This window comes from Schistocerca cancellata, chromosome 7 (genome assembly GCF_023864275.1).
Source record: "Schistocerca cancellata isolate TAMUIC-IGC-003103 chromosome 7, iqSchCanc2.1, whole genome shotgun sequence".
Lineage (NCBI taxonomy): Eukaryota > Metazoa > Arthropoda > Insecta > Orthoptera > Acrididae > Schistocerca > Schistocerca cancellata.
In genome coordinates, this window is record NC_064632.1 from 131,027,415 (window position 1) to 131,040,679 (window position 13,265).

Here is a 13,265-nt window from a genome sequence, read left to right on the forward strand (position 1 = left end):
GGGCACAGTTCACTGCACTGTTACTAATCTTTCTACGTTCTACGGTTAGATACAGAGGGTGGAAGTAAAATTTCCTTCTGGTTCTCTCATCGGGTAACAAACCTCCCGGTGGATCTTTCCTATGCGACTTGACGATGTGATTGTTTAAGCTTCGAATGTGACGTTAAAAAATGATTTCACGTCTTTAAGATTACAAAGAGTCATCAATCTCACCTCTCTTTTGCCACGTTGCAGTTTCTTATTCACGACCTGTTTTCCGCTTTTCATACGCTGCTTGCGAGGCCGTTGTCCTTCGTGAGTCGCGGTATCGCATGCGTTACATTTCGACACCGATCCGCCGCATTGATTTTCGTCACTACTATACTGTTCAATGATGTCATACACTCTCCCTGAGTTAACTTTTTGCTTTGGCATCTTGAAGGAAACTAACACAGATTCGAGAACGCCACAGGCTGCACACGACACTGTCAGTGACGCACCGAACCTCAAACTGCCTCTGTTCATAGTGCGACGAGGAGATAATTGGCGCGACCTATTTAGCAGCAGGTAACAACACTCGCCGTGCAGTTGGAACTAATGTTTTCTTCCTTACAGTGTGGAAGAAGAAAAACGATGTAAGCGCCATAATGAATAAAGCTGCAACCAAAAGCATTAACGAGTGTTCATTTGAAGTCTACTTTACGTGATAGGTCATTTATATTTATTTTAAAATTAAAGATATTTAGAATGAGCATCAAAATTTCCTAGCTCTAGTGATAACATTTACGTAAGTTATTTATGATTTCTGAAGATTAAGTATTTATGGCTCGACTGCTGTAATGGACGCGAGGTTGGGGTCGGTTAGAACAATCATGCCTGAAGCACTGAAACATAATTCAGTAGAAATCGATAACAACCCCACTCAAATCAAAATGTAAGCCATCTTCCACGTCGACAATACCACAGTCATCCAAGAGAGGTAGGTTATCGTTAGATATCTCATCGAGATCGGGGTCATCAGTCGTAACGCTAGCTCGTATGATCAAGGACGAAGGACATCAGCCGTGTTATTGTTTAAGTTGGGGAAAGTGGGGTAACTCAATTCACATAAATTATTTTCAGGGATCAATAAGTTTGCAAAATTAAAGTTATTCAGATCTCTTATGTATTCAGCAACAAGATACTAGTCTGGTTTAAGCATAAAATAAACCAGTGCAGCATAAAAAAATAATGAACCTAGTTCGGTACAAAAAAACTGTTTTTATCCCACCCATTGGTTGAAACTGGGTAGCAAAAGAAAAATGGTTTATTCTGTAGTACAAAAATATCAGAAAACAAAGCAATCCTTAAATATATTATCAAGGGATACGACAAATTTTGTTTCACTATCAAAACTCGTTTTTAATCAAGAACAGTAATTCAAAATATCTCACTAGTACAGGCAAAGTTCTCAACTCCTCCGAGTAAAAAATCGAATACACACTTCATTAACAACAGATATCATAGACGAAGCAGTTCTCTTTTTCCTCAGCACTGGAACATTGTTCATGAGATACACACTGGATCCATCCCTCCTGTGATAAGGAATCTGAATAAAGCCCATTCCAAAATACGCATGCTTCGTCTGGATTTTCACCTGATGAAGTCTAAAGAATTTTGTTGTCTCAATTTTATTTATTTCGAGTAGTCTAATCTTTCCAGCTGTCGTTTTCTGCTACTTCGCCTTCGTTACAGCTTGACACTTTTGTCTCCCCTGTAAAAAGTTTTCGTTTTGAGTTTCTCATTTCAGAATCCTGGCTTTTTCTTCAATTTCCAAATCATTTTCGTATGGAGAGGAGGTCAGCATTACTGTTTTGCTCTTTCTCCTGTTGGTGATTACTCTGCGCTATCTACCAAGCACTGTTTTGGAGGAGCCATTACAAGCTATTTTCAAGCCGATTTCGCACCATCCACTCTATCCGATGTCTATAGCCCTAGATTGAACAAAAGAAAGTTAGCATTCACATCACGTACACCATAAAAACATTGATTAAACGTGATTAATCGAAATAGTTACTTAACAGTTTTTATACGGTAATGATATTAAGAAATTCCCCCAGAAGCGCCAACATTAAAGAAAGTTTCCGCAAAAACTTTAAAATGCTCCACCTTTTTATGGTCAGCTGCCAAGAAATGAGCACACTGCAAGAAAAAAGGCACCCATGAATTGCCTAAATCGAAATTAATCCAGAGGAAAACCAGTTTCAGTTTTTACACACAGTCACTGCATCCTTAGTCGCGAAATTCCCACCAGCGACAGATGCTTGCCTTGGTGAGATCCAGTGAAGCCTCGCGGCCTTGAAATCAATCAAAGACGTAAACAGATCCTGCCATAACTATCACTGGCAATAAAAGCTGGCTGAATATGCATCACAGCAGTTTACGTGCAACCACTCTGACTGCCAGTCTACCAACATATGACCGCTTTTCTACCCATAAGAATCTGAATTTCTCCAGTTACGTATTAAGCGACCCTTTCAACATAGAAATTTTTATTATTTCGCAAACGATTCAAGTCCAAACAATGTTTCTGCCTAGTAATAACACGCATGCAAAGTATTATTTTGTATGACCAATAACTGTAGCATAATAGGAACTTCTTTTACGAAGCGAAGTACTTTCTGATAAGCATTCGAGAGCTCTGATAAATGGCACGTTGAAGTTAAACTTGCTGACGTTTGCACCGGAACTTTTCGCCAAAAAGGGGCACAGTTTCGGACCAGCCGTACTCCAGAGGCATTAGTCTTCACGATTAGCATATTTTCTAACTCTCGTGAACAGTTTCACTGTTAAATTGTAATAAACGCCCTTTCATTAATGTATTCTTTTTGATAGTTCTCCAATGTAGTTAGGAAAGTACGTTACGGCGCAGAAATAGCGTTGCCTATAGGAGAGAAAGTTCTCTAAAATGTTCACTCGTAAAATATGTAGGCCCATGGCCCATATTGCTCGGTAGCAAGTTCACTTTCCTGCCGCATAGGCATTTGGCGCGACAGTTTTTGCAGTCATCTAGACTAGTCTCCGATTTCAAGGTCGACGCGATTCAGTGGAATCTACAAAGGGAAGCCTTTCTCTCACGAGCCCGTGGCAGGTAGCGCAGTATTTAAAACATTGGTCTCGTAGTCTGGAGGAATAAGATTTAATTGACCTTCAGAGCGTCCTGGCGTCGCATTCAGGAGGAACGAGATTTAACCTTCCGAGCGTCCTGATTTAGTTTCAAGTACTGGACAAACAACAATACTTGCCTCCATGCGTACAATTACTTGTGGTGAACCTTACTGCACCTTGAACTCCCGAAAGCATTTGAAAGTGACTCCATAATCGAAACCGTAGTGATGGAAGCAAAAAACAGGATGTTCTACATCATCAAGAAACAGCCTGTGTGGTAAGATATTCAGAAAATAATTCGTAGCTGTGAACCCTGTCACAAACTACGAGGGTCACTCCAAAAGAAATGTACACTTTCTTTTTAATCCATTTTTTATTCTACATGTTTGAAAGTTTTACAGTGTGCAGATACATCCTTTAGGAACAGTATTTTCATTTCTCCACATAATTTCCATCCCTCTCAACTGCCTTAAGCCATCTTGGAACCAGCGCCTGTATACCCGCACGGTAAAATTCTGGACCAACCTGTTGGAGCCACTGTTTGGCGGCGTGCACAAGGGAGTCATCATCTTCAAACCTTGTTCCACGAAGCGAGTCATGATAGTCACATGGAGCCAGGTCAGGTCTGTAAGGCGGGTGTTTCAATGTTGTCCATCCGAGTTTTGTGATCGCTTCCATGGTTTTTTGACTGACACGTGGCCGTGCATTGTCGTGCAACAGCAAAACATCCTGCATTTGCCGATGTGGTCGAACACGACTCAGTCGAGCTTGAAGTTTCTTCAGTGTCGTCACATATGCCTCAGAATTTATGGTGGTTCCACTTGGCATGATGTCCACTAGCAAGAGTCCTTCGGAATCGAAAAACACCGTAGCCATAATTTTTCCAGCAGCAGGTGCGATTTGGATTTTTTTCCTAGGGTGAATTTGCATGATGCCACTGCATTGATTGCCTCTTCGTCTATGGTGAAAAGTGATGGAGCCATGTTTCTTCACCTGTCACAATTCTTCCAAGAAATTCATCCCCACCATTGTCGTACTGTTCCAAAAGTTCGCTGCATACCGTTTTTTCATCTTTCTTTGTAAGCCACTGTCTACATCCTGGGAACCCACCTGGCACAAACCTTTTTTTAACGCCAACACTTTCAGTATTCTGCAAACACTTCCTTCCCCTAACCCAACGTAGCGTGACAATAGGTTCACTGTAATGCGTCTGTCAGCAGAAACTATCTGCACATTGTCTGGAATGTGTGCAGTACGAGGCCTGCCTCTGCGAGGACAATCCTCAATATTGCCGAGTGCGCTTTCATCACGTAACCTGCTTGCCCATCGACTAACTGTACTGCGATCGACAGCAGCATCTCCATGCGCCTTTTTCAACCTCTTGTGGGTGTTTCCCACTGTCTCGTTTTCACAGCACAGGAATTCTATGACAGCACGTTGCTTCTGACGAAAGTCAAGTGTAGCGGCCATCTTGTAGACATGCTGTGACGGCGGCACTCACGGGAACAGGTTGAACTAATTTTGAAAACAAGCGGGAAGGATGTATTTACACACTGGAACTTTCACACATGCAGAATGAAAACTGTATTTTTACAAAAATGGTGTGCATTTCTTTTGGAGTGACCCTCGTATCTTTAACAATTTATCAAATATCAGACGTGACCACGAGTGAAACTCGGTATAATATACATTGTCCAGTCACTTTAATGAGACCACCCGTCAAATGCATGAATAAGCACCTTCTGCATCGTGGACTGCTGGAGGATCTGCAGGAAGAGTCAGTGAGCTACCGGAAGGTACCGCAGGGATGTGGAACAATGCTGACTCTAGTGACGCAGTCAGCTGCGCTGTGTTCGTCGGTTGAAGATCCATGGCGTGAACAGCCCGATAGTTGTCGTCCCACAGATTCTCGATTGGGTTTAAATACGGAAGGTTTCGTGGCCAGGGAGTATGATAAACTCATTCTGGTGCTCTTCGAACCACGCACGTGCACTGCGAGCTGTGTCCACGCACGTGCACTGAAAGCTGTGTGGCACGTTGCTTTGTCCTGCTGACAGATGTCAGTGTTGCGAGGAAAAGCAAACTGCATGTAGGGGTGGACATGGTCCCCAAGGACAGATCCATACTTCTGTTGATCCATTGTGGCTTCCAGATTGACAAGAGCATTCACTAAAGTCCACGAAAACATTCGCCAGAACACAATATTCCGACGAGTCTTCCAGGGTATTTTCTTTCAGACGTTACCCGCTGTACGCGCCAACGGCCATCTGTCTCGTGGAGCACAAAAAGTGATTCATTTGAATACGCCACTTGTCTCCAATCAGTAGACGTCCAGCTACGTTACTGGCTGGAAAATTCCAGCCTTCGTCGCCAATGAACATCACTCAGCATCTACATCTACATCCATACTCCGCAAGCCACCTGACGGTGTGTGGCGGAGGGTACCTTGAGTACCTCTATCGGTTCTCCCTTCTATTCCAGTCTCGTATTGTTCGTGGAAAGAAGGATTGTCGGTATGCTTCTGTGTGGGCTCTAATCTCTCTGATTTTATCCTCATGGTCTCTTCGCGAGATATACGTAGGAGGGATCAATATACTGCTTGACTCTTCGGTGAAGGTATGTTCTGGAAACTTCAACAAAAGCCCGTACCGAGCTACTGAGCGTCTCTCCTGCAGAGTCTTCCACTGGAGTTTATCATCTCCGCAACGCTTTCGCGATTACTGAATGATCCTGTAACGAAGCGCGCTGCTCTCCGTTGGATCTTCTCTATCACCCCTATCTGGTACGGTCCCACACTGCTGAGCAGTATTCAAGCAGTGGGCGGACAAGCGTACTGTAACCTACTTCCTTTGTTTTCGGATTGCATTTCCTTAGGATTCTCCCAATGAATCTCAGTCTGGCATCTGCTTTACCAACGATCAACTTTATATGATCATTCCATTTTAAATCACTCCTAATGCCTACTCCAAGATATTTTACGGAATTAACTGCTTCCAGTTGCTGACCTGTTATTTTGTAGCTAAATGATAAGGGATCTTTCTTTCTATGTATTCGCAGCACATTACACTTGTCTACACTGAGATTCTATTGCCATTCCCTGCACCATGCGTCAATTCGCTGCAGATCCTGCTGCATTTCAGTACAATTTTCCATTGTTACAACCTCTCGATATACCACAGCATCATCCGCAAAAAAGTCTCAGTGAATTCCGATGTCATCCACGAGGTCATTTATGTATATTGTGAATAGCAACGGTCCTACGACACTTCCCTGCGGCACACCTGAAATCACTCTTACTTCGGAAGACTTCTCTCCATTGAGAATGACATGCTGCGTTCTGTTATCTAGGAACTCTTCAATCCAATCACACAATTGGTCTGATAGTCAATATCCTCTTACTCTGTTCATTAAACGACTGTGGGGAACTGTATTGAACGCCTTGCGGAAGTCAAGAAACACGGCATCTACCTGGGAACCCGTGTCTATGGCCCTCTGAGTCTCGTGGACGATTAGCGCGAGCTGAGTTTCACACGATCGTCTTTTTCGAAACCCATGCTGATTCCTACAGAGTAGATTTCTAGTCTACAGAAAAGTCATTATACTCGAACATAATACATGTTCCAAAATTCATGTGTGTATGAAGCAGGCACCTGCTGCGGACGCTAATAGGCAGCAACTTTAGTCGTTGGGGAGACACTGTTGGTAGCCCCTTCGTTCATCTGGGCGGTCAATTGGTCAACATTTGCATGTGTACTCTCCCGCACACATCTCCGCAGCCGTTATTCACCACCCCTGTCATCTATGGCCCACGGAGCACCACAGTTCCTCAGCGCCGGTTTTGGATGCGCCATTTTGTCATGCGCGAATTATACTTTATGCACGGCAGCACACAAACAGATTACAAACTAAGCCGTTTCTGGAATGCTTCCACCCAAAAGCCAATGATCACGCTTTTTTTTTTTTTTGGGGGGGGGGGGGGGGAGCCATATAAATATTTTCGTTTCCGCGTTACAACGACTGTACTGTTTTCTGTTCTGTATATGGGTCCGCTGCTCGTGGTCTCGCGGTAGCGTTCTCGCTTCCCGAGCACGGGGTCCCGGGTTCGATACCCGGCGGGGTCAGGGATTTTTCCTGCCTCGAGATGAATGGGTGGTGGTGTGTCGTCTTCATCATGATTCATCCCCATCACTGTCGGAGGAAAGCAATGGCAAAACCACCTACACTATGACCTTGCCTAGTAAAGTGGTGCAGGTCTACCGCATCGTTCCCCTACGCGCTGTAAAGAAGCACGGGACTTCATTTCCATTATTTTTCATGTCTTCCATTGGCTAGTGCTGTCAACTGCCTTCTGTGTCTGGTTATTGCACACTGACGTCGAACGTAGGCAGTGGTCACATTAATGTGATTGGGCTGTGCAGAACATCGATGTTAATAGGACTTTTGTCTTATTGTAAAGCAGTCACTTCACTGGAGATATTTGACAACGGCATGGGGTAGAATTAGCCCTTGTCTCTCGACATCTTGTCCGCTAATTTCCTCTAATTATTAACATAAGCTTTGGAAAGCTAAAACATGTTGAGCACAAGGCGGACAAAATTCCTATCCATAGAATTGTGCGTCACAACACCCGAAAAATCTACGTTCACGTATACTATGTTAATGAACATCGCAATTATTAGACCTCCAATGGTATGTTACATACACTATGTGTATCGAAAGTATCCGGACACCCCCAAAACATACGTTTTTCATATTGGGTGCATTGTGCTGCCACCTACTGCCAGGTACTCCATATCAACGTCCTCAGTAGACATCATGAGAGAGCAGACTGCGGCGGTCCGCGGAACTCAACGAACTTCGAACGTGGTCAGGTGACTGGGTGTCACTTGTGTCATAAGTCTGTATGCGAGATTTCCACACTCCTAAACATCCCTAGGTCCACTGTTTCCGATGTGATAGTGAAGTGAAAACATGAAGCTACACGTACAGCACAAAAGCGTACAGGCCGACCACATCTGCTGACGGACAGAGACCGAAGACAGTTGAAGAGGGTCATAATGTGTAACATGCAGACGTCTATCCAGACCATCACACAGGACTTCCAAACTGCATCAGGATTCATTGCAAGTACTATGACAGTTAGGCGCGAGGTGAGAAAACTTGGATTTCATGGTCCAGCGGCTGCTCAAAAGCCACACATCACGTCGGTAAATGCCAAACAAGGTCTCACTTGGTGTAAGGACGATTGAACAGTGGGAAAACGTTGTGTGGAGTGACGAATCACGGCACACGATGTGGCGATCCGATGGCAGGGTGTGGGTATGGCGAATGCCCGGTGAACATAACCTGCCAGCGTGAGTAGTGCCAACAGTAAAATTCGGAGGCGGTGGTGTTCTGATGTGGTCGTGTTTTTCATGGAGGGGGCTTGCACCCTTTGTTGTTTTGCGTGACACTATCACAGCACAGGCCTACATTGATGTTTTAAGCACCTTCTTGCTTCCCACTGTTGAAGAGCAATTCGGGGATGGCGACTGCATCTTTCAACAGGATCGAGCACCTCTTCATAGTGCACGGCCTGTGGTACAGTGGTTTCTCGACAATAACATCCCTGTAATGGACTGACTTGAACAGAGTTCTGACCTGAGTTCTACAGAACACCTTTGGGTTGTTTTCGAACGTCGACTTCGTGCCAGGCCTCACCGACCGACATCGATACCTCTCCTTAGTGCAGCACTCCAAAATGGGCTGCCATACCCCAAGAAACCTTACAGCACCTGATAACGTATGCCTGCGAGAGTGGAAGCTGTTACCAAGGCTATGGATGGGCCAACACCATATTGAATTCTAGCATTACCGATGGAAGGCACCACGAACTTTTGAATTATTTTCAGTAAGGTGTCCGGATACTTTTGATCACATAGTGTACGAAACTAAGTACACAGTGTCCTGCTTTATACCCTACTGAAATTGTAAATTTAAGAGGGTTTAGCAGTCTAGGGTTAACATATTTACAAGAAACTCACTGGATGTATGGGCTACATCTAAAACGCTAATATCGATTCTCTAAGCTATATCAGTGATTCCCACACTTTTTTGGTTTCCGAAGCCCTTAACATGTCAGAATTTATCCACCTCAAAACGCTGGTCGATCGAATGCAATTTAAGAACGCACCTGATGACATAGAAATGAAACGCATGTTTTAAATTCATGAATCCAAAATCTCGGAAACAAACTATTTAGCATTCATTGTGCTTTACCAGTGATATCCATTAATCATGCTGAAGAATTTGGTCTCCGGTACACTATCGGAAGACAGTTCATTAACAGATACTTATTGTAAAGAACTTAACCCTAGACTGATAAACCCTCGTAAATTTACAACTGCAGTAGGGTGTAAAGCAGGGCATTTTGTACTTAGTTGCGTATGTAACATACCACTATAGATCTAATAATAGTAATTAACTAAAGCATAACCTATAAGTTACAACTTTGAACGCAATTCTTATTTTAAATTTGTAAGTAACTATTATACTGCCCTACTCACGAAATTAATAATAATTCTTAAAGTCTTCAACTCAGGCAGGGGAAAAACAAAATGGATAAAAGAAGTTGAAGAGGACCTCAGACAAGCACACATAGCAGTAAACAATGCAGAAAATAGAACTGAATTCAGGAACATAATCAAAAAACATAAATTTGACACCACAACACAGAAGAGACCAGGATGCAAATGGACAGCGGAGCGAAAGAAACACAGTGAACACATGAAGAAAATTTGGGCTCAGAAAAAACAATCAATCATCATAAAGGAATTCAAGTTCAAACGCTCTCTTTAAATGGAAATAATGAATAATAATAATAATAATAATAATAATAATAATAATAATAATACTTAATTCAGATGGAATTTGGCGCTAAATGTGTCTTTAATCCATGCGTAATCGTCCTTTACATGTGCTTTAAAGTACTTTTTGCGAACCATTTGATGAGCTGTCACAGATGTTAAAAAACAAGTTTTTTATACAGCCAAGACAAATAAGTTTCATTCGAGATTACACATTGGTACAAGAAGGTAAGAAAATAAACGGTACCACATTCCGCAAAAAGTAGTTATTGCTGAAAGCTAAAATATTCTCTTTTTATTTTAAAATTTACACATTGTGTCCCTGCAGGAAGAGAATCAACGGATAAAACTTTTGAAAGATATCGCGTAAGTACGCTAGTTTAGCGGATAAATCTGTTTCCACAGGCTGTCTGACATAATAGACTTCCTCTTGTGAGAGAAAAGGGTGCATTACTTACGGGTAACTGAATTTACAAGACAGCACGTAACTGCAAGGCAGCCATCGTAAGTGACAGTTGTACAACAAATGCGTGTAATCGGCTCCCACATCCTTACACAATTTCTTGAAATGCCTTGTTGTCATGTGTATAATATTAGCACATTTTAACGGTGCCCCGGCCGAAGCTAGGCTAAGTTTGGGAACGTTTGGGAACCACTGAGCTATACAGTTTATTAGTTATTCGATACTTTACGAAACGACTTTATGAAATCATAAGTCTTCACTTCCTGCGAGCGGCAGAGTAATTATGATGAAAAGCGCTTGCTGTTGGTAACCATATTAATCCAAGTGGGCGGGCTCATATGCACCGAATGCTTGCCGACTTGAAGTCAGCAGCAGAACATTACCGATCGAGACGAATAAAAAGGCAAGTGGCCAAAGGTATTTTTACCGTACTTATATTGCTGCTATTCTTATACGAAACAAACCACTGATACGTGGTACCTGCGATAGTCTTCATCAGATTAATTTCATTTCTCATCAATTTCACTGATTTTCAGATTGAGCGTGTGAAGCGCTTCTCACAACTCTCAGCCACCAAAGTCCTATAGTCGTGGGTACATGTAGTGAAGAACATAAGTTTTATGCTTTAGATTTTATGTATCGTTTCAACAGATTTTTTTACTTTATTTTCTTGGGTAATGAGGAGAGATTAAAAAGTGATACGTAGATGTCCTGTTTCTGGATTGTGACTTATTACATTTTAATTGTGCGTCGATGCGTTCATTACATATACGCGAAAATTGTCTCGGCAGCCCTGGGGCAAGATAATGGGCCGTGGCCATTTCCAAGGAACCGTGTCAGCAATAGCCTGGAATGCGATAGGGGTATGACGAAAGAACTAAATTAGGATGAGCGAAGGAAAATCCCAACTTCCCTTCCCAAGAGCAACCCAGTCATTTCTTTCGATATCGTGAACATTTGCAAACAGCTCGCATGGAGTAGTAGAAGTAGGAGTAGGAGCAGGAGTAGTAGTGGTGGTGGTGTTATGAGTTCACAAAGATCGATATGCATCACATTAACCGAATTCTACGTAATATTTCGTATACATGTGCTTCAAGATACAGGAAAAGTAAACGCCTGTTAGTCGCTGATAAGGGAGGGGGCAGAGTAGAGAGAAGTTCGTTCTCTCTCTCTCTCTCTCTCTCTCTCTCTCTCTCTCTCTCTCTCTCTCACACACACACACACACACACACAAAGCGCGCACGCATAACGAGACCATTCATTATACGTTAAATTTGTGAATTATGAGGCCTGTCCTCGTAGGGTTTGGTGTCCATTCCACGACCTTAAATGTTTCTCCGAATCATGAAAGTGGAATTTCCTATCGCATCTGCTCTGTTACGTGGCCCTCCTCGCATGGTGCAAACAGCAGGTCGTCACAATGCTCTCCCAGTACCAATAGCAACTTATATGACACCATTCTCTAAAACATCCCCGTGAACTCAGAACATCTGCGGTACGTTACTAACACGAAAAGGGCCCTAGCGGTGCGATCGACTTTTTGAAACCATCTATACAGTCATGTAGGTTAAAATCCCGCGTACCACACACTGTAGCCATTTACCCTTGTGGACCCTCGTTTGCATAATTGACGAAAAAATCGAAATTTAGTTTGATAGCGCTAACAAAGTTATTTTTATGTAGTGTAATGGATAGAATAACAGCTTCGCATGCACGAGGTTGAGGGTTCGAATCTTATCAGTGCACAACTTTGCTTTTTATTTTTAAATTGTTATCGAAATTACTTAGATCATTATTTTTATTCCGTTAATTGGTTTAACTGTAATTTTTTATTTCTGTTCCTTTGTCAAATCATCACCGTATGAACATTTTCATTTGTTTCGTTTTTATTTATGTGATTGATATTCCAATCGGAATTTTTGTCAATATGAATTTAAGTATATTTGTCTGTTAAAATATTCAATTGTTTTAAAACTCCGTTCCATCAGTTGCAAAACAAAACACGAAATAATCTATATTTGAACAATGGTGTGAAAAATTTATTTCTGTTACCAGATGTGCAATTTTTTGCACGGTAATCGTCATAAAAACATTTAAAACATAACCTAAGTATATATTGCACTATGGACAAAATAATGGAGATGAAAATTTAAATGAAAGACTGGTTTATAAGTAAATGAAATTCAACCAAAATGAGAAATAGATATTATGTTGTTCTGGTCTTCAGTCCAGAGACTAGTTTGATGCAGCTCTCCATGTTGCTGTATCCTGTGCAAGCTTCTTCATCTCGTAGAAACTACTGCAACCTACATCCGTCTGAATCTGTTTAGTGTATTCATACCTTGGTCTCCCTCTACGATTTTTGCCCTCCGCGCTTCCCTCCAATACTAAATTGATGATCCCTTGATGCTTCAGAATGTGTCCTACCAACCAATCCCTTCTTTTAGTCAAGTTGTTCCAGAAATTCCTCTTCTCCCCAATTCTATTCAGTACCTCGTCATTACTTACTTGATCTACCCATCTAATCTCAAGCATTCTTCTGTAGCACCACATTTCAAAAGCTCCTATTCTCTTTGTGTCTAAACTATTTATTGTCCATGTTTCACTTCCATACATGGCTACACTCCATACAAATACTTTTAGAAAAGACTTCCTGACACTTACATCTATACTTGATGTTAACAAATTTCTCTTCTTCAGAAACGCTTTCCTTGCCATTTTCAGTCTACATTTTATATCCTTTCTACGTCGACCATCATCAGTTATTTTGCTCCCCAAACAGCGAAACTCTTTTACTACTTTAAGTGTCTCATTTCCTTATCTAATTCCCT

At 42.1% G+C, this 13,265-nt stretch overlaps 1 protein-coding gene across 3 annotated transcripts in view; it reads right to left on the reverse strand.

Annotated features, from left to right (window-relative positions):
- LOC126092590 (anoctamin-1-like) overlaps positions 1 to 13,265 on the reverse strand; it is a 266,356-nt gene that overhangs the window by 142,115 nt on the left and 110,976 nt on the right. The gene's annotated exons all lie outside the window — the stretch shown is intronic.